Source organism: Bufo gargarizans, chromosome 7 (genome assembly GCF_014858855.1).
Source record: "Bufo gargarizans isolate SCDJY-AF-19 chromosome 7, ASM1485885v1, whole genome shotgun sequence".
In the NCBI taxonomy this organism is placed as follows: domain Eukaryota; kingdom Metazoa; phylum Chordata; class Amphibia; order Anura; family Bufonidae; genus Bufo; species Bufo gargarizans.
Window position 1 is genome coordinate 135,506,678 of NC_058086.1, and position 25,978 is coordinate 135,532,655.

The window sequence follows — 25,978 nt, forward strand, 5'->3', positions numbered from 1 at the left end:
GGTGAAAGGTGTAATGTGTCCATTCCAAGTCTCTGCACCTCTTACCATGTCAAATACATAGACAAGGGTCTGCTAAAGAAGACAAGTTTTTCAGCCCTGCAATAAGAGACGCGCATGGAGACCTGATGAAGAAGTTCTAAACTCCAAAACACATTGTCATAGGAGTATATTAATAAAGAAAAACTTATATCATCCAATCTTGGTTGTGTTTGCTCAAGGAGGTGATGGAACCCTGCTGAGTGATGACTATTTGCACCCCTATGCCTATGCTGTTTACTTTCCTCCAGAGGGTTGGCTACCCCTTGAGCTGAGGATCTCACGTGGCACCGACATTTGCATTTATATGCCTTCTACTAGTGTGGTGCCTATGTCTACACAACACCTAAAGGTGAACGTAATCCTCAGGTTTTAAATTCCAACTAATTATACTTACTACCCTAGGAGCGCCTGTCCCTTTCTGCTGTTATGTTCTCAGTAGGCCGATATGTTTTAGTTAATTGCAGTGACTAAGCAGGATCAGGGACCACTGACAGGTATTGGCTTGGGAAATTACCTCATTTTTCTCATCTCTATACAAATATTATCTTTTTGAAGTTTATCCACCTGTAAGCAGCAAACGATTTAGAAGGGGACAAAAAAAGCGACCAAATCAAAATGCAGGATTTATCGCAGGATTCGGACTTCATTAACTTCTCCTTCCCTAAGGTACCATTTGCCATGCTAGGAAACAGTGCATACATTGTGCTGATGGTATAAGCTGCCATTGACATTTGGCAGTCCTGTGCTCTACACAAAAGCTGTCATAAGTAACGCTAGAGCTCAGGATTATGGGGAGAGAAAGATACAGAAGCATGGGAGTGCAGGGAGTGACGGCATTGCTTAGTAAACCTGTCTTCTACTTAGAGAGGATTGGTCAGTATAATATGCTGCTTTAGTTAAAGGGTTTCTCCTGGCTATCCTTGAGATAGGTCATCAATATTAGATTTTTAAAGACTGGATTGCCTATGTATGGCGGAGGTCCAGAAAGGGTTAAAATACCTCTAGGGGACAATGCCACTTTCTTTTTTAATTTAACATTTTTTCCATTTAATTTTTTTCTTTTAATTATATTTTGTAATAGTTTTTATTTCGTTATTTTTTTAATCATTTTTTAAAATCCTCTGGGGACACTGACACTTGTTTTTATGTTTTTCACTATATGTTTTTCACTGTAACTGGGGCATCTGAAGAAGCCTGAGTTACAGGGGAAAACAGCCTACTATGGGGGCTTTGTACAAGGTAATGCTGATAAGGGTCTGCTAAGACCCTTCAGCTCTGACTTTGAGACACCCGGTGATCAAAAGCCAGATCAAAAAGACGAAGTGGCATAGTACATAGTACCCAAATTGCCACCAGGAGAGTTAGCATTTTCATGATCTGTGTGTTGGGCACTAATCCTTGCTGGGGGGTGAGTGCAGAACAAAAGCTGTCTGTAGTAAGTGAGGGTTGACCAGTATGCACCAGGGGAGAAGACATCTAACTTCTGCGAAGGTGACCTCCCTGTAAATTTTTCCCTTTAAAAGCCATTTACAAATAAGATGGCTCCAGAAGGGGATGTTCTGCAGATGAGATGGTTGCAGGTGACAGCTGCAGATACAATGCTTGCAACAACCAATGTTCAACGATGACAAACATGCCAGGTGATAGCAGGTTCCTTAAGAAGAGAAAGCAGTAGGGTTAGTGCTGTCAGGCCTAAAAAGGTGCCAACAGCCTGGTCTGAGTGATATCACTTAAGAGAATTGAAGCAAAAGGAGGTGCAATGGCCTGGGCAAGTTTGATAGTTGCAAAAGGATCTGGGACCTCAAAATGAGGCACTAAAAGCTCAATTGAATTCAAGTGAATGGGCCTGGGCTGAAATACCAAGTACAGCTGCTATACAATGTACAGAGCGGTGCTTAGTAACCTGCAAAGAGGCTGCAGCGCTCCTCAGAGCATTGGAGCCTATTCAAACAGCTGACCACTCAAACAGATGACCTCTCCTTTAGGCCATCAATATCAAAAGGTCTGACAACCACTTTAAAGTGATATGTATGAGAAACAATGCACTTAATGTGCCTCTTACAGGACTTCAACCAGCATGAGTACAATACCCTCACATTGAATGTAAGCAGTTATCCAATGTTTGAAAGAACCATGCTCTCCTGGGGTGAACATATGTAATAGTACAGTAAAGTTTATGGCTGCTGCAAAAATATCTGTTCCTCCACATGCCATGTTTATGCATCATCCAAAGAACCTGTAGAGTGCTCCTCTACACACTCTTTTGGGTGCTCTTTGTACCCCTCCCTGAGGCCCTTCACTAGGCATAAAATAAGTGCCAGCAGTTGTCATTTAGATAAATAGATGAATATTAAGTCCCACTTTGTGGGCATAGTTGATGCTCTAACAAGTTACAGGTTAACATTTTGCAGTTGACAACAGGTTTGGTGAGCGGGAGGAGGAGAGGTGGGGAAAGAAGCAGATGAGGAGACATCTGTGCTTGCAGATTTAACTGCAAAGCTGATTACACTGATTTCTATTAAAACAACCCCATGCTTGAGTCTGTGCTTCATCTGCCATCTCATCTCCAGTTCTCTCTATGGGCAGTGCGTAGCAAAATTAACAAATGTATATCTAAAGGATACACAGACATTCACAATCTATTCTAAAAAAATAAAGGAACTTTGCAACAGGTCTTGATTAAAATGTCTTATTGTTTTCTCTTTATAGCTCTTTTGCAGTCCCATGCATCTCAATGGTAACAGATAACAACAATAACTCTATTTAGTCTGATCCTGAAATCCTAATTTCTTATATATGTCCCTAAAAAATAGGCCACCTTCCGAGAAGGAAGTTTGACAGCAGGGACAGACTGCAGAACATTTGTTTGTTGTCTGTTACCATGGAGATGCATAGCCATGCAAAGGAGCTGTAGAGACATTTCACAACATGCCACTGTAAAGGCTAGCATCAGAGATACCTTTGATTCTCTGTCACCCTATTGATGTTCCTATGCAGTGATCATGGGGTCACTGCAGCTGTGCCTGTGTATACAGTATGTGTATGTGCCAGCATTTAGTAGCATTATTTTTGCATTGTTTGATGGTATAACTATGACTGTGTATGGTTGGTTATTTATGTACATTATGTTAACACTCGATAGATGTACCATATTGCAGCATTTATTTGCTTTTACAGTATGTGCGTGCATGAGTAGCATTGTTTAGATGTTCAATATAGTGGCATTGCTTTAATGTGCAGTATTGCGCCACTATTTAGGTGTACAGCAGAGTGGTACTGTTTTGTTGTGCATTATAGCGGCATTGTTTATGTGTACAGTCAGTGGTGTAACTAGAAATGACTGGGCCCCACAGCAAATTTTTGAATGGGCCCCCCCAGCAACTTTTTTGCTATCCCCTTCTCCCATGCGACCCCCACTCCTATGACTAGTCAAGATCGCTGTCTCAGATCAGGCAGCCGCTCTGTCTGTTTCCTACACGTACAGTATATACTGTATGAAATGTCACTGTATTATATTATATTATTGAGTGGCACTGACAATAAAATCTATTAGTGCTTCCTTTGGTTGGGCCCCAAAGCAGCCTCTTCCCCTGCTTCCCCTATAGCTACGCTCCCTGTGTATAGTAGAGTGGTACTGTGTTGTTGTGCATTATAGCGGCATTGTTTAGGTGTACAGCAGAGTGGTACTGTTTTGTTGTGCATTATAGCGGCATTGTTTAGGTGTACAGTAGAGTGATACTGTGTTGTTGTGCTTTATTGTTTGGGTGTACAGTATGAGTGCATTGTTTTGTTATGAAAAATGAAGAAATGAAAAGGAGAAAAACAATAGCGCCCCTTTAAAGAATATAGTAATAGCACTGAGGAGACAGTCAGACTTGCATAGTTGCTATGGTATTTATCAAAACTCAGTAATAGGCATATTAAGTCAACTGAACTGTGAGATGATAATGGCTGCCAGCCCCAAATGTTGAAAACGTCCACACTCCTTTTTCTCCACACCCTTTCTTCACACAGCCAGTGTATCAACAAAATATGACCATCAATGGACCATTGCCTTCATCAGACCATAGTTAATTAGCCTTGACAAAGGTATTGGTCCAGTGCCAAAATGTGTAGCCTTCGTATGTTATGCTTTTAAGTGGTTTTCATTAAAGCTGGCAAATTGATTTAGAAATTTGGAAATTCGGAGAGAAAGTTGGGGAGAATTTATTTGGACCTCAATCAAATTGAATCTAACACAAATCAAATTTTAAGAAGTTTGCTCATCTCTAGTTTTCATTCTAATAAGCCAGTTGGCATGATAATCACAAATTTAAGTCCGGTTCAGCCATTGTTAATGGAAGATGCATATGGCAGTGCTCCAAATGCGATTTTTTTTCCCATTGATAGCCGCATTTAGTGTGTACTATGGCAGTATTGTTTAGGTGTGCAGTAATGACATTATTCTTCAGGTCGGCAGTGTGATAGCCTTATTTAGATGTATGCTAAGGAAGTATGGTTTTGGTATACTGTAAGGCAGCACCATTTACATGTCTATCACAGCTTTATTATTTTCACGTGTCTGCTTGCTTGCATAGATCAATGGCCATGACCTTCTGCCCCTAGACGAAATACTGTATATGTCCTTGTGTCTTTAAGTTTGCAGTTTACACTAGGGGTTTCTGAACATATAATGAGGGATAGAGAGGAAGAGGAGGAAGACGTCCCTTCCCCCAATAATATAAGTTAAGATGTTTAATTTACTCATTTGCATTCCAATGCTGTGCTCCAACAAACCAGCAGTACAATGCATTGAGAGGACTCCTCTGTGAGTCCTCTCCAATATGTGTATGAGCTCAGGAGTCCTCTTAATGCACTTTACTGCTGGTTTGTTGGAGCACAGCGTCAGAACACAAGTGAGTAGGAAGATTAAAATTACATAACCAGACCCTGCATCACTTATACTGTACACCGCTTACTCTAGTTTGGGGTTGTTTTGGAGCTGACAGATTCCCTTTAATAAATGGCAAAGATATGGTTAAAGCCTTGTTGCAGTTTATTTCAGTCTGTCAGCAAAATGGATTCTGCTGTGGAAGGGCATATTTTAAATGACCCGAGTATATAGATCTTATATGCACAAACATGCTGTTTCCTTTACTAGTCTTGCAGACAGACAAAAATAATAGACTTGATATCATATTTTATTGCACTTTGCAGTGCGGAGCCATGTATCATACCCATGTACTAAAGTAAAAAAAAATTCCATCGCACCAAAGTTTTAGCAGGGAAGATATTGGTATTCAGGTCAAGTGCTTTGGTGCACGGCATATGACTGCAAACTATGGAATGTTTTATATTTGTATTAATGTGTATCCAGCTAAGCGAAGAACACTTTAGGCAATAAATGATCCGGATGTTTGAGGTAAGAGGTAGTGAATATCTCATTAATGCAATTATATGAGGCTATGTATGCATTAGTGCATTTGTTCAAATGTGAGCTAGAACCTCAGTTTTCCTACGGTAAGTGGGGCATCACAAATTACAAGGACACTTTCAAGAGACGTTTTCTGTTATGTTGATTTGGGATAAGACTTAAAACACAGAGTATTCAGGGCTAGCTTTAAATTAGTAAACTAATGTATATAGCAACTCTGCACCCAGTTTATGATGTGACAGCAGTACAATTAAAGCCCTTTTTCATGAGCGTATACAGCAGGCAATTATCAGGAACAATCTTTTATATTCCTGATAATAGTGTGCTCGTCAGAGGAGGTGAAAGCTGCATTTACATACAGCAATCACCTCCACTGTACGAGGGACTATGATTTGCTGCCCAGAAATGATGATTTAAGGGACCACATCAGTGATGCTTTCGCCCGATGAATGAGCAATCTATTCATTAGATGACTGGCAGCACAGAGCAATTATCGGGAACAAGAGATAATCCAGAATTGTTATAATATTCAGAGTATAATTATTTACTGAAACGGACATGTCAGGACTGGTGACAGAAATCACCTTGGAGGAAAATTGCCCTTATTAGCAAAAGATATCCACATGCAGTTTGATAAATAACTAATTGTGTTTCCTCTTGATACTCTTTTATCAACAACTGAATTTTATGGACACTAAGAATGTAGGTAGTAATATGTTGGGTGCACATTGCTAAAATTGAATGTGAATAAATTATTAAAACTATTGAAAGAATTCAGTGATTGCCCGCAATTACCATTAAAATTTCATTTTTTAAGCTTTTATGGAATTTCAGAGGTGGAATCAGATTGGTTGTTATAGGCAACACATTTTGCCTTTGCACTATTTTTGATAAATTCTCCCGAGCAGGTGACCTCATCCATCTCCTGCATAGGCTGAGGAAAGTATTTGGAGCTGTTGTAACACATGTTATTAATCTAATCAGAATTTTGAGCAGTATCAAAGAGAAATAATGACACATTCACGTTATCTTAGTGAAATCTTAGCTAGGGTGCAGTTAGGGAACCCGTCACCATAAAAAGGCAGTGTAATCTGCAGGCAGTATGTTATAGAGCAGCAGCTGAGCAGATTGATATAATGATTTGTAGAAAGAAAAAAATCTGTATAAACTGAACCTAGTACAAAGACCCAGATGATCAATGCAAGGGTTAAATTAATGCTACAGAGTTAACCTTGTGTTACAGAGCTAAATGTTGAGATTTTTTGTTAAATTACTTATTTTCTCATCATCCCAAATGGTTGTTTATGGACAACAGTTAGTTAACACTGACAATTTTACCACAGTTTTCCAGGGTGATAGACTGGTTCTGCCCCCTGGTCAGAAAGTGTCTAGTCATTAGACCTAGAGGCAACAGGTGCATGTGTGAGCTCCTGAGAAGTAGAGAGAATTCTTAGGCCTCATTCACACTTTAGTGTTTGGTCAGTGATTTTCATCAGTGATTTGTGAGCCAAAACCAGAAGTGGAGCCTCCACAGACATGAGATAAAAGGGAAAGATCTGCTCCTGTTCTGTGTTTAGAGTTGCACCTGGTTTTGGCTCACAAATCACTGATGGAAATCACTGACCAAACACTGAAGTGTGAACGAGGCCTTATCCAGAGAACCTTGAGTGGAGGGGGATAGCCACCATGAACTACTACTCTGTACTCCTACTGTGAGATTGTGGAACAGCTCTTCCTGTATAATGTTTGTGCATAATTGTATTGGAACTGTCATTTGGCATTTTAGGCACTAGAGGCCGCTCAGTCCCCACACAGCTAAAGTGACTGCTGGATTTGAATATGCAAAGGAGCTGATGACTCATGTTTAGGACTCCTGTACAACACTCAGTGTTGCTGAGAATAACAGAAAGGAGAGGGTCAGACATCTTGGGAGGATGGTGTGTGTGAGACACAAGCCGGTCTCATCACAACGTTGAAGTGTTCTGCAGTGATCGGGGTAATAGTAGAGAGAGACTGTCACCCGTTCCATACCCAGATCCTATCCTCAGGAGAAGAGATTGTCTCCAGCAGAGCTGATTGGAACTTTGAAAGAAAAGAACATCTACTCGGCAAGGCCGCAGGTGTGCTTACAGGCCTGGAACTATCCTGATGAGAGACATCCTCTGTTACCAGATGGGATCAGGTCAGTGAACCCGGGTATTGTGTTCATCGCAATTTTAGTGGTACCTGAAAAATCTGAGACTGAGCTTGTACCTGCCATTAGTTAGATAGGTAGGATTTGTAATCGGCAGGCTGCCTGGGATTGTTTGTGGCACAGTATCACTTTTCAGGCTCTACTGTGGGTGCCATTAGTCAAGGTTGTTCTATTCCATGGCACAGGCTAAGCTGTGCACACCACAGAGTTAGGGTTGGCTAGCCAGACTAGGACAGGACTCAAGGTAGGGAAATATTACCTTGTGTATTCCTATATCGTTATGTTGGTTGTCAATGTTTAGTAAAGTTATATTGGTTACTAATAGCTGGAGTTTGTGTCACTTTTCTTGTCTGCGACTTCGCTGTATCCTGGGGAGCCCAACCCGGTACACGGCTTACACTACTACTATTAGTGCCACACCCACAACACCCCTCCTTCCTCCTCTTACTGTACTTGTATTTTCTTAATTTAAATCCCAGCTTATTCTATGCTTAGGCGTCATGTGGGAGGCCTGATCAGTGATTAGCAGCTAATTCTGTAATCATATTCATATACAGATAGCTGTCAATTAGGGATGAGCGAACTCGAACTGTATAGTTCGGGTTCGTACCGAATTTTGGGGTGTCCGTGACACGGACCCGAACCCGGACATTTTCGTAAAAGTCCGGGTTCGGTGTTCGTCGCTTTCTTGGCGCTTTTGTGACGCTTTCTTGGTGCTTTTTGAAAGGCTGCAAAGCAGCCAATCAACAAGCGTCATACTACTTGCCCCAAGAGACCATCACAGCCATGCCTACTATTGGCATGGCTGTGATTGGCCAGAGCACCATGTGACCCAGCCTCTATTTAAGCTGGAGTCACATAGCGCCGCCCGTCACTCTGCTCTGATTAGCGTAGGGAGAGGTTGCGGCTGCGACAGTAGGGCGAGATTAGGCAGATTAACTCCTCCAAAGGACTTGATTATTGATCGATCTGCAGCTGTGGGTCATTGAGCTGCTGATACTCAATTGCTCACTGTTTTTAGGCTGCCCAGACCGTTTGTCAGTCACTTTTTTCTGGGGTGATCGGCGGCCATTTTGTGTCTTGTGGTGCGCCAGCACAAGCTGCGACCAAGTGCATTTAACCCTCAATGGTGTGGTTGTTTTTTGGCTAAAGCCTACATCAGGGTGAAGCTGTCACACCAAGTGCATTTAACCAGCAATAGTCTGTTTATTTTTTGGCCATATACTACATCAGGGGCAAGCTGCGCCTGTCACCAAGTGCATTTAACCCTCAATGGTGTGGTTGTTTTTTGGCTAAAGCCTACATCAGGGTGAAGCTGTCACACCAAGTGCATTTAACCAGCAATAGTCTGTTTATTTTTTGGCCATATACTACATCAGGGGCAAGCTCCGCCTGTCACCAAGTGCATTTAACCCTCAATGGTGTGGTTGTTTTTTGGCTAAAGCCTACATCAGGGTGAAGCTGTCACACCAAGTGCATTTAACCAGCAATAGTCTGTTTATTTTTTGGCCATATACTACATCAGGGGCAAGCTGCGCCTGTCACCAAGTGCATTTAACCCTCAATGGTGTGGTTGTTTTTTGGCTAAAGCCTACATCAGGGTGAAGCTGTCACACCAAGTGCATTTAACCAGCAATAGTCTTTTTTTTTTTTTTTGGCCATATACTACATCAGGGGCAAGCTGCGCCCGTCACCAAGTGCATTTAACCCTCAATGGTGTGGTTGTTTTTTGGCTAAAGCCTACATCAGGGTGAAGCTGTCACACCAAGTGCATTTAACCAGCAATAGTCTGTTTATTTTTTGGCCATATACTACATCAGGGGCAAGCTGCGCCTGTCACCAAGTGCATTTAACCCTCAGTAGTGTGGTTGGTCAAGCTGTCACACCAAGTGCATTTAACCAGTAATAGTCTGTTCATTTTTTGGCCATATACTACATCAGGGGCAAGCTGCGCCTGTCACCAAGTGCATTTAACCCTCAGTAGTGTGGTTGGTCAAGCTGTCACACCAAGTGCATTTAACCAGCAATAGTGTGGTTATTTTTTGGCCATATCCCAGTCTAATTCTGTCAGTAAATCTATACCTGTCACCCAGCGCCTAAATACTAGACCTCATATTTATATCCCGCTAAATCTGTCGTTACTGCTGTACTGTTCTGGCTGGGCAAGTTATTTAGTGTCCATCAAAGCACATTTTTTGTTCTGGGTTGAAATACAATTCCCAATTTAGCAATTTCCTAATTTAGTGGTTTCTGCTGTATCAGAGCTATTTGAAATCTATCCCTAAAAGGGTATATAATATTCAAGGTGCACATAGGGTCATTCAGAATAACTTCACACACACGCTACTGTGCATTTCCAAGTCTAATTCCGTCAGTAAATCTATACCTGTCACCCAGCGCCTAAATACTAAGCCTCAAATTTATATCCCGCTAAATCTGTCGTTACTGCTGTACTGTTCTGGCTGGGCAAGTTATTTAGTGTCCGTCAAAGCACATTTTTTGTTCTGGGTTGAAATACAATTCCCAATTTAGCAATTTCCTAATTTAGTGGTTTCTGCTGTATCAGAGCTATTTGAAATCTATCCATAAAAGGGCATATAATATTCAAGGTGCACATAGGGTCATTCAGAATAACTTCACACACACGCTACTGTGCATTTCCAAGTCTAATTCCGTCAGTAAATCTATACCTGTCACCCAGCGCCTAAATACTAGGCCTCAAATTTATATCCCGCTAAATCTGTCGTTACTGCTGTACTGTTCTGGCTGGGCAAGTTATTTAGTGTCCGTCAAAGCACATTTTTTGTTCTGGGTTGAAATACAATTCCCAATTTAGCAATTTCCTAATTTAGTGGTTTCTGCTGTATCAGAGCTATTTGAAATCTATCCCTAAAAGGGTATATAATATTCAAGGTGCACATAGGGTCATTCAGAATAACTTCACTCACACGCTACTGTGCATTTCCAAGTCTAATTCCGTCAGTAAATCTATACCTGTCACCCAGCGCCTAAATACTAGGCCTCAAATTTATATCCCGCTAAATCTGTCGTTACTGCTGTACTGTTCTGGCTGGGCAAGTTATTTAGTGTCCGTCAAAGCACATTTTTTGTTCTGGGTTGAAATACAATTCCCAATTTAGCAATTTCCTAATTTAGTGGTTTCTGCTGTATCAGAGCTATTTGAAATCTATCCCTAAAAGGGTATATAATATTCAAGGTGCACATAGGGTCATTCAGAATACCTTCAAACACACGCTACTGTGCATTTCCAAGTCTAATTCCGTCAGTAAATCTATACCTGTCACCCAGCGCCTAAATACTAGGCCTCAAATTTATATTCAGCTGAATTTGAATACAATACATTGGGCCAAATAATATTTTTGTTGTTGTGGTGAACGATAACAATGAGGAAAACATCTAGTAAGGGACGCGGACGTGGACATGGTCGTGGTGGTGTTAGTGGACCCTCTGGTGCTGGGAGAGGACGTGGCTGTTCTGCCACATCCACACGTCCTAGTGTACCAACTACCTCAGGTCCCAGTAGCCGCCAGAATTTACAGCAATATATGGTGGGGCCCAATGCCGTTCTAAGGATGGTAAGGCCTGAGCAGGTACAGGCATTAGTCAATTGGGTGGCCGACAGTGGATCCAGCACGTTCACATTATCTCCCACCCAGTCTTCTGCAGAAAGCGCACAGATGGCGCTTGAAAACCAACCCCATCAGTCTGTCACATCACCCCCATGCATATCAGGGAAACTGTCTGAGCCTCAAGTTATGCAGCAGTCTCTTATGCTGTTTGAAGACTCTGCTGGCAGGGTTTCCCAAGGGCATCCACCTAGCCCTTCCCCAGCGGTGGAAGACATAGACTGCCCTGACGCACAACCACTTATGTTTCCTGATGATGAGGACATGGGAATACCACCTCAGCATGTCTCTGATGATGATGAAACACAGGTGCCAACTGCTGCGTCTTTCTGCAGTGTGCAGACTGAACAGGAGGTCAGGGATCAAGACTGGGTGGAAGACGATGCAGGGGACGATGAGGTCCTAGACCCCACATGGAATGAAGGTCGTGCCACTGACTTTCACAGTTCGGAGGAAGAGGCAGTGGTGAGACCGAGCCAACAGCGTAGCAAAACAGGGAGCAGTGGGCAAAAGCAGAACACCCGCCGCCAAGAGACTCCGCCTGCTACTGACCGCCGCCATCTTGGACCGAGCACCCCAAAGGCAGCTTCAAGGAGTTCCCTGGCATGGCACTTCTTCAAACAATGTGCTGACGACAAGACCCGAGTGGTTTGCACGCTGTGCCATCAGAGCCTGAAGCGAGGCATTAACGTTCTGAACCTTAGCACAACCTGCATGACCAGGCACCTGCATGCAAAGCATGAACTGCAGTGCAGTAAACACCTTAAAAACAAGGAAGTCGCTCAGGCTCCCCCTGCTACCTCTTCTGCTGCTGCCGCCTCGGCCTCTTCTGCTGCTGCCGCCTCGGCCTCTTCCTCCGCCTCTGGAGGAACGTTGGCACCTGCCGCCCAGCAAACAGGGGATGTACCACCAACACCACCACCACCTCCGTCACCAAGCGTCTCAACCATGTCACACGGCAGCGTTCAGCTCTCCATCTCACAAACATTTGAGAGAAAGCGTAAATTCCCACCTAGCCACCCTCGATCCCTGGCCCTGAATGCCAGCATTTCTAAACTACTGGCCTATGAAATGCTGTCATTTAGGCTGGTGGACACAGACAGCTTCAAACAGCTCATGTCGCTTGCTGTCCCACAGTATGTTGTTCCCAGCCGCCACTACTTCTCCAAGAGAGCCGTGCCTTCCCTGCACAACCAAGTATCCGATAAAATCAAGTGTGCACTGCGCAACGCCATCTGTAGCAAGGTCCACCTAACCACAGATACGTGGACCAGTAAGCACGGCCAGGGACGCTATATCTCCCTAACTGCACACTGGGTAAATGTAGTGGCAGCTGGGCCCCAGGCGGAGAGCTGTTTGGCGCACGTCCTTCCGCCGCCAAGGATCGCAGGGCAACATTCTTTGCCTCCTGTTGCCACCTCCTCCTTCTCGGCTTCCTCCTCCTCTTCTTCCACCTGCTCATCCAGTCAGCCACACACCTTCACCACCAACTTCAGCACAGCCCGGGGTAAACGTCAGCAGGCCATTCTGAAACTCATATGTTTGGGGGACAGGCCCCACACCGCACAGGAGTTGTGGCGGGGTATAGAACAACAGACCGACGAGTGGTTGCTGCCGGTGAGCCTCAAGCCCGGCCTGGTGGTGTGCAATAATGGGCGAAATCTCGTTGCAGCTCTGGGACTAGCCGGTTTGACGCACATCCCTTGCCTGGCGCATGTGCTGAATTTGGTGGTGCAGAAGTTCATTCACAACTACCCCGACATGTCAGAGCTGCTGCATAAAGTGCGGGCCGTCTGTTCGCGCTTCCGGCGTTCACATCCTGCCGCTGCTCGCCTGTCTGTGCTACAGCGTAACTTCGGCCTTCCCGCTCACCGCCTCATATGCGACGTGCCCACCAGGTGGAACTCCACCTTGCACATGCTGGACAGACTGTGCGAGCAGCAGCAGGCCATAGTGGAGTTTCAGCTGCAGCACGCACGGGTCAGTCGCACTGCGGACCAGCACCACTTCACCACCAATGACTGGGCCTCCATGCGAGACCTGTGTGCCCTGTTGCGCTGTTTCGAGTACTCCACCAACATGGCCAGTGGCGATGACGCCGTTATCAGCGTTACAATAACACTTCTATGTCTCCTTGAGAAAACACTTAGGGCGATGATGGAAGAGGAGGTGGCCCAGGAGGAGGAGGAGGAGGAGGAGGAGGAGGAAGAGGGGTCATTTTTAGCACTTTCAGGCCAGTCTCTTCGAAGTGACTCAGAGGGAGGTTTTTTGCAACAGCAGAGGCCAGGTACAAATGTGGCCAGCCAGGGCCCACTACTGGAGGACGAGAAGGACGAGGATGAGGAGGAGGTGGAGGAGGATGAGGATGAAGCATGGTCACAGCAGGGTGGCACCCAACGCAGCTCGGGCCCATCACTGGTGCGTGGCTGGTGGGAAAGGCAGGACGATGACGATACGCCTCCCACAGAGGACAGCTTGTCCTTACCCCTGGGCAGCCTGGCACACATAAGCGACTACATGCTGCAGTGCCTGCGCAACGACAGCAGAGTTGCCCACATTTTAACGTGTGCGGACTACTGGGTTGCCACCCTGCTGGATCCACGCTACAAAGACAATGTGCCCACTTTACTTCCTGCACTGGACGATGCGCGAGTACAAGCGCACGTTGGTAGACGCGCTACTTAGAGCATTCCCAAATGTCACAGGGGAACAAGTTAAAGCCCAAGGCCAAGGCAGAGGAGGAGCAAGAGGTCGCTAAGGCAGCTGTGTCACGGCCAGCTCCTCTGAGGGCAGGGTTAGCATGGCAGAGATGTGGAAAACTTTTGTCAACACGCCACAGCTAACTGCACCACCACCTGATACGCAACATGTTAGCAGGAGGCAACATTTCACTAACATGGTGGAACAGTACGTGTGCACACCCCTCCACGTACTGACTGATGGTTCGGCCCCATTCAACTTCTGGGTCTCTAAATTGTCCACGTGGCCAGAGCTAGCCTTTTATGCCTTGGAGGTGCTGGCCTGCCCGGCGGCCAGCGTTTTGTCTGAACGTGTATTCAGCACGGCAGGGGGCGTCATTACAGACAAACGCAGCCGCCTGTCTACAGCCAATGTGGACAAGCTGACGTTCATAAAAATGAACCAGGCATGGGTCCCACAGGAACTGTCCGTCCCTTGTCCAGATTAGACATTAACTACCTCCCCTTAACCATATATTATTGTACTCCAGGGCACTTCCTCATTCAATCCTATTTTTATTTTCATTTTACCATTATATTGCGAGGCTACCCAAAGTTGAATGAACCTCTCCTCTGTCTGGGTGCCGGGGCCTAAATATATGCCAATGGACTGTTCCAATGTTGGGTGACGTGAAGCCTGATTCTCTGCTATGACATGCAGACTAATTTTCTGCTGACATGAAGCCAGATCCTCTGTTACGGGACCTCTCTCCTCTGCCTGGGTGCTGGGCCTAAATATCTGACAATGGACTGTTGCAGTGGTGGCTGACGTGAAGCCTGATTTTCTGCTATGACATGCAGACTAATTCTCTGCTGACATGAAGCCAGATCCTCTGTTACGGGACCTCTCTCCTCTGCCTGGGTGCTGGGCCTAAATTTATGAAAATGGACTGTTGCATTGGTGGCTGACGTGAAGCCTGATTCTCTGCTATGATATGAAGACTGATTCTCTGCTGACATGAAGCCAGATTGTCTGTTACGGGACCTCTCTCCTCTGCCTGGGTGCTGGGCCTAAATATCTGACAATGGACTGTTGCATTGGTGGCTGACGTGAAGCCTGATTCTCTGCTATGATATGAAGACTGATTCTCTGCTGACATGAAGCCAGATTGTCTGTTACGGGACCTCTCTCCTCTGCCTGGGTGCTGGGCCTAAATATCTGACAATGGACTGTTGCATTGGTATCTGACGTGAAGCCTGATTCTCTGCTATGATATGCAGACTGATTCTCTGCTGACATGAAGCCAGATTGTCTGTTACGGGACCTCTCTCCTCTGCCTGGGTGCTGGGCCTAAATTTATGAAAATGGACTGTTGCAGTGGTGGGTGACGTGAAGCCTGATTCTCTGCTATGACATGAAGACTGATTCTCTGCTGACATGAAGCCAGATTGTCTGTTACGGGACCTCTCTCCTCTGCCTGGGTGCTGGGCCTAAATTTATGAAAATGGACTGTTACAGTGGTGGGTGACGTGAAGCCTGATTCTCTGCTATGACATGAAGACTGATTCTCTGCTGACATGAAGCCATATTGTCTGTTACGGGACCTCTCTCCTCTGCCTGGGTGCTGGGCCTAAATTTATGAAAATGGACTGTTACAGTGGTGGGTGACGTGAAGCCTGATTCTCTGCTATGACATGAAGACTGATTCTCTGCTGACATGAAGCCAGATTGTCTGTTACGGGACCTCTCTCCTCTGCCTGGGTGCTGGGCCTAAATATCTGACAATGGACTGTTGCATTGGTGGCTGACGTGAAGCCTGATTCTCTGCTATGATATGAAGACTGATTCTCTGCTGACATGAAGCCAGATTGTCTGTTACGGGACCTCTCTCCTCTGCCTGGGTGCTGGGCCTAAATTTATGAAAATGGACTGTTGCAGTGGTGGGTGACGTGAAGCCTGATTCTCTGCTATGACATGAAGACTGATTCTCTGCTGAAATGAAGCCAGATTGTCTGTTACGGGACCTCTCTCCGCTGCCTGGGTGCTGGGCCTAAATATCTGACAATGGATTGTTGCATTGGTGGCTGACGTGAAGCCTGATTCTCTGCTATGACATGAAGACTGATACTCTGCTGACATGAAGCCAGATTCTCTGTTACGGGACCTCTCTCCTCTGCCTGGGTGCCGGGGCCTAAATATCTGAGAATGGACTGTTCCAGTGGTGGGTGACGTGAAGCCAGATTCTCTGCTATGGGACCTCTCTCCAATTGATTTTGGTTAATTTTTATTTATTTAATTTTTATTTTTATTCATTTCCCTCTAGCCCTTTCCTGGGCTCTTTCACAGCCTTTTTAGTGCCGAAAAGTTCGGGTCCCCATTGACTTCAATTGGGTTCGGGTACGGGACGAAGTTCGGATTGGGTTCGGATCCCGAACCCGAACATTTTTGGGAAGTTCGGCCGAACTTCTCGAACCCGAACATCCAGGTGTCCGCTCAACTCTACTGTCAATCACTTAGTAGGACTGAACACATGACTCCTAAGTATAGACTTATCAGGAATTTTAATACATAAAGTGTAACTCTGAGATTTTTTTTTTTTAATTAGTATAATGGATCTACCTGGGTCATATTCAGGCAGTACTTTCACTCTAGTCCTTTGGTTGTTAGTTAAAAGTTGCTTTGCATGTTATTGCTTCAGGAAATAACAAAATTGCAGAATATTACTGGGCTGCACAAGAGATGTTGTCACAGCAGTGTCCCTTTCTCTTACATCATTTCCTGCTCTGGATCAAATGAATAGTCCTAGGCTGCAAAATCAAGCACAGCCACTATACAATGTATGGCTCTGTGCTTGGTATGCTGTGAGGAGGCCGCAGTGCTCACTGGAGTGCCATGCCCTCTTCAAACAACGGATCGTGGGGGTGGGGGTGCAGGCAGTCAGAGTATGTTCTATATTGTACCCATGAAAACCTATTTAACATTCCTGATATGTTACAGTATATGTTCTTCCATGTTCAGTTTTTACTAATTGCGAAAATGTGTCCAGAGTTTCACTTTAAATACAGTAAATCCAGTCCAAGCTGTTTTCTGGAATCTAACCCAGTGCTTTACTGTGGACCTAGTCTCAACTGGAAAAATACAAATGCATCATATGCATAACTGAACTCAATTTCTATAAGAGAACCTATAAAGAAATTCCATAGATATAAATATAAAAAACTAGATTTAGAAATTGCTTGATTCTCTTCATCAGACTCTTCTGAGTGAATCAAAACAAAGCAATGTTGGCAGATGACCAACAACTGAAATATCTTCCACAGATAATTCAACGCTGAGAAGGATTATCTGATCCTTCCTGTTTTCTGAAGCTTTATTTAACAATGCAGATTAATGTATAAAGTCTTTCATAGAAGAATGGAAACAATATTCTCTAAGTGACTTGAGAAAAGAAAAGGAAATGAAAAATAGAAGATGGGATGCTGAAATCACAAACCGATTTGTTCTATAAAAATCAATAAGTGGTACTTGTAATAAGCTCCGTCAATTAGCTATATTTGTAGAGCACATTCCAATTTGCTCCATGAATTTAGATTAACCCACTGAGCGTATATTTTCCATTTGAACAAATATAGGATATCCCTAAAGTTTTGCTCCTTAACCCCTTAATGACCAGGTCTCGAAAGGCCTTAATGACCAGAAACTTCATTGTGATTTACCGCATGTGGTGGCTTAAAGGGGTTGTCTGGCTTCAGAGCTGAACCCGGACATACCTCCATTTTCACCCAGGCAGCCCCCCTGACTTGAGCATCGGAGCAGTTCATGCTCCTATGCTCTCCTATGCCCTGCGCTAGATCTCGCAGGGCAAGGGCTCTTTTGTTTACAATAACACACTGCCAGGCGGAGGCTTCAGTGACATCACTGGCTCTGTTGGGCGTGCTTTAGCGCTGCCCTAGCCGTTTTACTGGCTAAGGCAGCGCTAAAGCCCGCCCATTAGTGCCGGTGACATCACTGGGCTTCCTGGCAGCCCCATGGAGAGCCCGATTCATCACATGACATATTTTTTGCTGATTTCACCTTAAATTAGTTCTAGTAGCCGAGGCCAGGCTGAAACACCATGTGGCATTTCTTTCACCCTCACAATGGCTCTGGAACTTGAGGTAGACCTCTTTGGCCTGAAATAAGACTCCACATGCTGAGCTGCCTTTTGTCCATGCTGAGTAGAGGGCGCAGCTGACATGATGCCACTACAAGAGATGGGAGTCAAACATGACTCCTTCCGAGCAGCTGAAGCCTGCTGTACCTGCGGATTCCTCATGGACAGACAACTGTGAGGGGAATGTATTGACCTTCCATCTGGCATTGGAGGGTCCACACTGAGGCTCCAAGCATTCTGGGAGCGGCGGTGTGCCTCTGGACTAAGTTGTTTAGATTCCCTCGCTTCCATCTCCCAACCCTATGCGCAGCTACTCCTGCAGCCAAACAGCCTCATGGCAAACCACAAACTCTCTGATAGAGGAGACAGACTTGGAGAGATCCATCGGAGGACACAGTCCAAATGAGGTGGGTTGCTCCAGGCCCTGGTTCCCAGTGAAACTAACGGTTTCTAAGCCGGAAATCAGAAAACCCTCCTCCCCCACTGACTTCACCTTACCTAAAGTACACACACCCCGGCCAATCCCTACCCTGCTAATTTAATAATGCTTAACCAACTCCCCTGGCTCATCTAATTAACTCCTTACTAGCCCAACTTCCCTACAAACCCTGTCATGTCAGTCCTGCTCTAAGCTGTGCTCACTTGTCCCTGCACAAACATAATAATATTTTAATATGAGGCAGGTTTCAAATATACTTTTTTCTCACTGGTGATTTTGTAATCTGTGCTTTATAATCATTATGCTCTTGTAACAGAAATCAGAAACTGTGCACTGACATGCTGGAATGCCCATTGTAGGTTTTTTATTTTATACATCAAACATCAGAGAAGGAGGGGATGCAGAGGGGAAGTAGAGCAGCAGACTGAACCAATCATGAGACAAGAGGTGTGTCTCAGACTACCTCAGACTACCTGTAGACACAGTAGTTAAGCTGTAGTCACAGATCACAGCAATGCCTTAATTTATCTGAACTAAAAACAAATAAGAAACAGGTACTGAGGAAAATAACAGATGGTAAGTATCCCATACAGGTACTGATTTACATTACATGACTGGACATTTGCTGCCAGCTATCAAATGAATAGTAATTTATCAGTGGCTAAACAGGAATGAATGTGAGAAAATGAGAAAGAAACAGAGAGGAAGAATATTAAACTAGTACCTAATTGTAATTTTAGGGGATAAACTAGCCATATTTTAGAAGGAGGCATAAATGTTTCAAGATTATATGTCTTAGATGTTGTCTTTAGGAAAATAGTATGGAAGCACTTACTAATGGAACAGATAACATATAATCAACTTAACAGTGTTGACCAGGACTAGTAAAGAAGGTCAGTCTTTTATTTTTCCAGAAATTGTGTCACTCTTGTCCATGGGTTTTGAAAAGTATTGCCTCCAAGTCCCATTCTATGCATTGGCTGACAAATATGGTGTTCTATGTTCTCTCAAAGTGTTATAGACCCGAATAATGCCATGTTGGAGATCAACAGCTTCCGTGCCATAGGCTTAGCCTGAGGTTGTGTTGGTTATGGCAACATGATAAGTGAATGATTTTGTTTTGAGTCGCCTAGGGGCCTTTTTAGTAAATGCTACACCCGCATTTACCAAAATATTTGTGGTGTGGTACTGCTACAGAAAGTAATTGACGGCTGCGAAGTAGAAGACATCAGAACATAGAGAAGGGAGGGTATGAGGAGTAAAAGCTAAGTAGCAAAAGACAAGATAATTAATTGTTTTTAGTAGAGATGGTAGAATTATTATGCCAGGATAATATCCTTTGGTCTTGTTTTATGCTAATCTAACCACGAGTGGCGGGAAAATCCATGAGAATATCTTATTACAAAGAACTATAAAGGAAAAACTAAATGAGCTTGCCCACATAAACAAAAGACAAATGAGTGCAGCAAACAATATATCAGATCTCTTCAATTGTCCAAATATAATAATACAATTGTTCCACTCTACAATTGCACAAATGCAAAGAAAGAAAATGCAGCCTTCTAAACCAGTTTCAGAAATAGTTGCCAACTCTGACCAGTGGCCACTTAGTCTAAGATATGTCTTCCAGCTGCTGTTAACAAACTATGCTTTCAAAAGGGGAAAAAAATACATGTGGTCTGATTACAGGGCATTATACCTGCATTTACTTATACTCGCAAATGGTGTTGAGCGAAGCATTCTAAGCGGAATTTAGTCCGAAGTTTAGAAAAAAGCTAATTTGCAATGAATCCAAATTTCCTCGAGCTTCGTGGCATCAAATAAATTATCCTAAAATGGCGGCTGCACGGGTTACAAAGTAAAAGTAAGAAGCCCGGGAATGCAAGATCACCCATAATGCTGTGCTGCCAGCCATTCCACAGATAGCCATCCCCTGTAATGTCACAGTCTTATAAAACCCTCATCCCGCCATTGTCCTGGGAGCTAAGCATAGGGAGAGACGTGGCAAGTGCTCATTCGCTTGGGACAGTATTGCTGAAAATGATTAATAGAAGAATATTGGAGAGGGAGACAGCAGGGACAGTGCAGGGAGACTTAGGCTGCATCAGTTTTATTTATTTATTCGTACATTTACTCATTCCTACATCAGCCATAAATGTAATTAAATACCAATACCAATATTATTCCACTGTCAGCATGCCAACCGATACCATACAGTCTGTTCCCCTTATGAGGGCCAGGTCTTAATGATGACCATCCTCATCTTTTGCTGGGTTAACTTCATACAAATCATCCTTCAAAGTCTCCATGTCCTAGAAAAGTCAGCAATATGCAGAGAATGGAGGAGCTGGATGTTCCTGATGACATATTTTCATCAATATTAGATCATGTGTAAGCCGTATACCGGGGTGGGCTCCCCAGGATACAGCGAAGTCACGAACGAGGAAAGCAACTCCAACACCAGCTTTTGCCAAAACAGAATTTTACACATGATAATAAACACAACCACAAATGCGGAGGACATAAAATAAATTTAAATACACCCAGCCCAAAGGCTGAGACCCCTGTGCTACACAGCATGGCGTCCTCTGATGGATGCCAGCAGAAATGTCACGGTAATTTACCTACTTGCCAGTACTAGTGATGAGCGGCAGGGGCAATATTCGAATTCGCGATATTTCAAAAATATTTAGGCGAATATTCGCCATATATTCGAGAATTCGCGAATTCATGATCTCCAGGCATTATTTTCTTGATTGCAAAAATTCGCATAAAATTTGCATACAAATTTTCGCATAAAAATTTGCATGAACTGTTATTTTCACAAAAAAAAGAATATTCGCAATTACGAATATATTTTGCGAAATTCAAAATATTCGCGAATTCTCGAAGTGCCGATATTCGCAATTAAAATTCGCAATTCGAATATTCGTGATCAACACTAGCCAGCACAACAAAAACTGCCTCGTCGTACCTATTATTACCCTAAAAGAACAATAATCACTGTATGGTTGTGTGGTATGGACTGGTCTGCGGTGCAGCACAACAGCTTACAATCTTACACAGATCTACAGTAGTCCCCCTCCCATAACTGGCCCTGTAGCACGTGCCTGAGTATTCCTCCTGAGCAAAACACCAGCCTGGCTTGAGTTTATGGGGACATAACAGCTCTCCAAGGTGAAATGTCACTTTAAGTTATGGAGTCCTTTTCAATGAAAAGTATTAACACTTGGGGCCTGACACAAACAGAAACCCTAACTACAGGCCTGGTCTCAGTCTCTAGCAGCCAACACTGTGATGAGGTGTGTGCACGATCTTACTGACCCGGGTCTGCTCTGCATCCGCTGGTGACTCTAAACAGAACAGACGTCTCTCCAACAAGCATGCGGTACCGCAGTGTTTGTTTCTTTGTTCCTCTGCTCTCATCAGCGTTCCTGGCAGCAATCTTCCTTCCTCAGGATCAGGGTCTTGGGCATAATCAGCTTCACTTAGATGCAGCTCTGGTCACTCTCACACCTGGATGCCATCGGATTCACTGCTTCTCACAGCCTCCTTCTAAGATGGCTGCTGACTTCCTCTCCAGACTTGTAACTCCAGCCTCTCATAAATATGGAGATATATGTACAGTCTGTAGCTGTGGTAGGAAACAGCTGCATCTTGTGGTCAAACAGCAGAATGTCAGTCCATAATATTTAATTTAATCACACAAACAGTGTTCAGACAAGGAGGGCTGTTTTCCCATCTCACATGCCACCCCACTAGAGGTTATGGTGCTTGGCAACCCTCCTCATACAAATTTATCCTGGGCATAGCGTTGTGGGGGCACACCAGCATTGGGCCTTGTTGACCTATGTAGAGTGATAGCCTCAGAAGCACTAGGGATGTCAGGCACATTTATTGGGAGAGGAGCTGCTGACTGCTCAACACTTTTCCTGGGTTGAAAACTTGCCACGGTCGGCGCCTCGGCAGGTACTGGGGCAGGGACAACCCACCACTCCTCCTCTAAGGGAATGTCCTCAGTATTCTGAGCAGGAGGAGGTATCTCCTCCACACACACTGGCTCATCAAAATGACAACGCCTCAACATGTTACGGTGCAAGTTTCGTGACTGCCCCCCAATCCCTATTGGCTCTACCTCATAGACCAGGATGGCAGTGTCTACGCTCCTCTTCACCATGCATGGGACCGCCTTCCACTGCCCATCCAACTTCCCAGATGGGTGCTTGGCTTTGACCATCACTTGATAACCTGGGGCATACTTATCCCTCTGCACTGGTCTTGGATTAGGGTGTACCACTTGTCCCAGGAGCTCCCCCACAACCTTGTGGATCGCTCTCAGCCGGTGGCAGTGCTATTGCACCCATGCGGTGGTATTTCTTGGTGGTGGCTGACATCAGTTCAGGTAGGTATTCGGGCCACCAAGCCTTTTGGCTGCCCTCCAGAGTCCGCAGCATCTGAGCAAGGTGCAGTTTAAGCGCTTGTATGCCCCGTTTCAATGGGGTGATACAGGGTGGTGCAGGAACGTTTGATCCCATAGAGTTGGTGCAACTAATTTATTAGAGTACACTGAAAACATGCCCCCTGGTCTGAATGTATCCTCTGTGGACACCTGTATAAAGTGTTTGGAGACCGCTTCAGCAGCCCACTCTGTTGTCTGGTCTCTGGTGGGTACAGACATGCATGCTTTGTGAAATAATCTGTCATGACTAAACAGTATGATTGTCCCAAGGTAGCTCATAAGGAGCTCTAGGGGTGCTGAGGTCCGGATGGCCTAGACAGGAGCCCGCTGTTCAGCACTCTAATTCAGCCCGCAGGGCCGACACTTAAGACATCCTTCGGCCCCCATGTCTGCCAGATCTAAACAGTATACCAGTCGTTTTTTTCACTCCCAAAATGGGCGCCCCTCTCGTGGGCTTCCTGTGCAGCCTTCGGTCCCAATGACAGGGATGATCTGTCGCCGGTACTGCAACTCGGATTGCAAGAATATGGTCCAACACAGGAGGCCCTTGGCAACAGTCAGCTTATCTCACTGCCTCAACAACTTTTGGCCCTCTGAAGTTAGACTGACCTGCTCTTCTGGCTGAGGCCAGATCTTTGGTCCAGTCCCATTCTTTCACTTTCCACAAGTCTGGACAGCTATTATGGACTCTCTTCTAATCAGTCAACGTTTTTCCAAACACATGGACATTTCGGACGACACCCCACTTGAATGTGCCACATCCTGGAACATGGGAAATCAACCAAGGTCAGGAGTTTCAGTGTCCTCTAGCTCTTCATTGGCACTCTGAGTCGACAACCCTACAGAGACTCGGGAGAGTGCATCAGAGTTGCCGTTCTCCCTACCTAACTGGAACTTTATGCGGTGATGGTATTCAGAAAGACAAGCCACCTTTGCACCTGCATCTGTCAAGTACTCCGTGAACCTTTTGGTCATTGCCCACACCAGTGCCAGTAGTTCCAGTTTAAAGGAGCTATAGTTGTCAGGGTTGCGCTCTGACTCCCTCAGAGACCGGCTCCCATAGGCAATGACTCTCTCATGTCCATCCTGGACTTGGGATAACATGGCCCCCAGATCATGTAGACTTCCATCTGTGTACAGCAGGAATGGGGTGTTGAACCACACATAAGCCAGAATCCGGGCACTGGTCAGCGCCTTTGTCACTGCTTCAAAGGCAGCTTGTTGCCAGGTTCCCCATTTGATGGGACAATTCCCAATGCCCCTTAATAACTAATTTAACGGGCCCACCAAATGAGTGAATTTGGGTATAAACCTCATGTAGTAAGCAGCCAGTCCCACGAACGCCCACACATATCGTAGTGTACTCAGCTGGGGCCACTTCTGGATGGCCTCCACCTTGCTGGGGGTCGGTTTTACTCCCTCCTGGGTGACCACATGTCCCAAATACTCTATCTGCTGTCAAAACAGTTGGCACTTCTTAGGCTTGATCTTGAGCCCATGGTCTCGCAGCCGCCATAGGACCTGTAGCAACTTTTCAAGGTGATCCTCAAAGGAGGCCCCAAACACTACTATGTCGTCCAGGTATATTAATACAGACTCGAAGATAAGATCTCCCAGACAGTGCTCCATGAACAGCTGGAATGTTCCCAGGGCATTGGAAAGGCCAAATGTCATCCGGTTGAACTCGTAGAATCCCATAGGTAGGATAAAGGCCGTCTTCGCTTTGTCCCTCTTGGCCACCAGTACCTGCCAATACCCACTGGTCAGGTCAAGAGTCAATAAGAACTTTGCATGACTCAGGGCGGATAATAACTCCTCAATTCGCGGAAGGGGGTAGGCATCCCGAACGGTCTGGGCATTCAGCTTCCGATAATCCAGGCAAAACCGGAGACTCCCATCTTCCACTCCAAGGCTACTAGAGCAGCCCAAGGGCATTGACTCTCCTGGATCACCTGGTTTTCCAACATGCTGGCCACCATGTCCTTCACCTCCTGGTACATATTAGGTGGGATTTTCCAGTAACGTTCCCTGATTGGTGCAGCATCACAGGTGGGGATTTCTTGCTCGATGGTGGAAGCACACCCAAAGTCCTCATCATGTCTTGAGAACGCCTCCTGAAATTCCCAAAGGGTGTCTTCCAGCAACTTCTGTTCACTTGACCATTCCACTCCGCTGTTGGGGTCTCCCTTTGAAGGACCTCTACAGCGTAGGTCCAGGCTGATCTCCTATTTGGCTGTAGCGTGAAGCCCCTTCGTCGAAGGATGTCCCCTTGGGACACATAAACTTTGGCCAGAAAGGTATTCCCAGGAACGGTTAACTTGCAGTCTTTAACATTGAGACAGCGTATGGGCACACATCAATCCTTCACAATAGAGAGGGCCCGGGCTACCAGTGGGCGAGTCTGCATTTCCTCTTGGTAAGCGGGATCGATCAGGACCTCCAGTTCATTCAGTTGTCGTCCAGCCCCCACCGGCAGCGTCAATATTTGTTCTTGTTGAGGTGGGATTTTCACCGGGGTCCTCCATGGCACCTTCACATGTCCAATGGGCTCACCATCTGCTGTAAAACCTTCTGGCTTGCCTGCCTTCTTTGGCATAGAGGTTATGGTCTGGGTCTCTCAGCACATTCATACCAAGTGTCACGTCCGTTGCTTTCTGGGATGAATGGTCCGCCAGCATGACCCCCGTCAGCCTGATGACGCTCCTGTCTTCTGGCTCCATCATATGTCCAAAGTGACTTTCGAAGAACTCAAAAGGCATAAGGGTGCACTCCGACCCTGTATCAACTAGGCAGCATACCTTTTGACATTCCAAATCGGCTTCCATAATGGGCTGCTGGCATACAAGTTGTGTTCTCACGCATAGGGCTTAGCCTCTGGTGTACTGCTGCAGGACGCAGCATCAGGAGGCCACAAAGTGGCCCAATGACAGAGTCTGTAGGTGTCTACAGCATCAG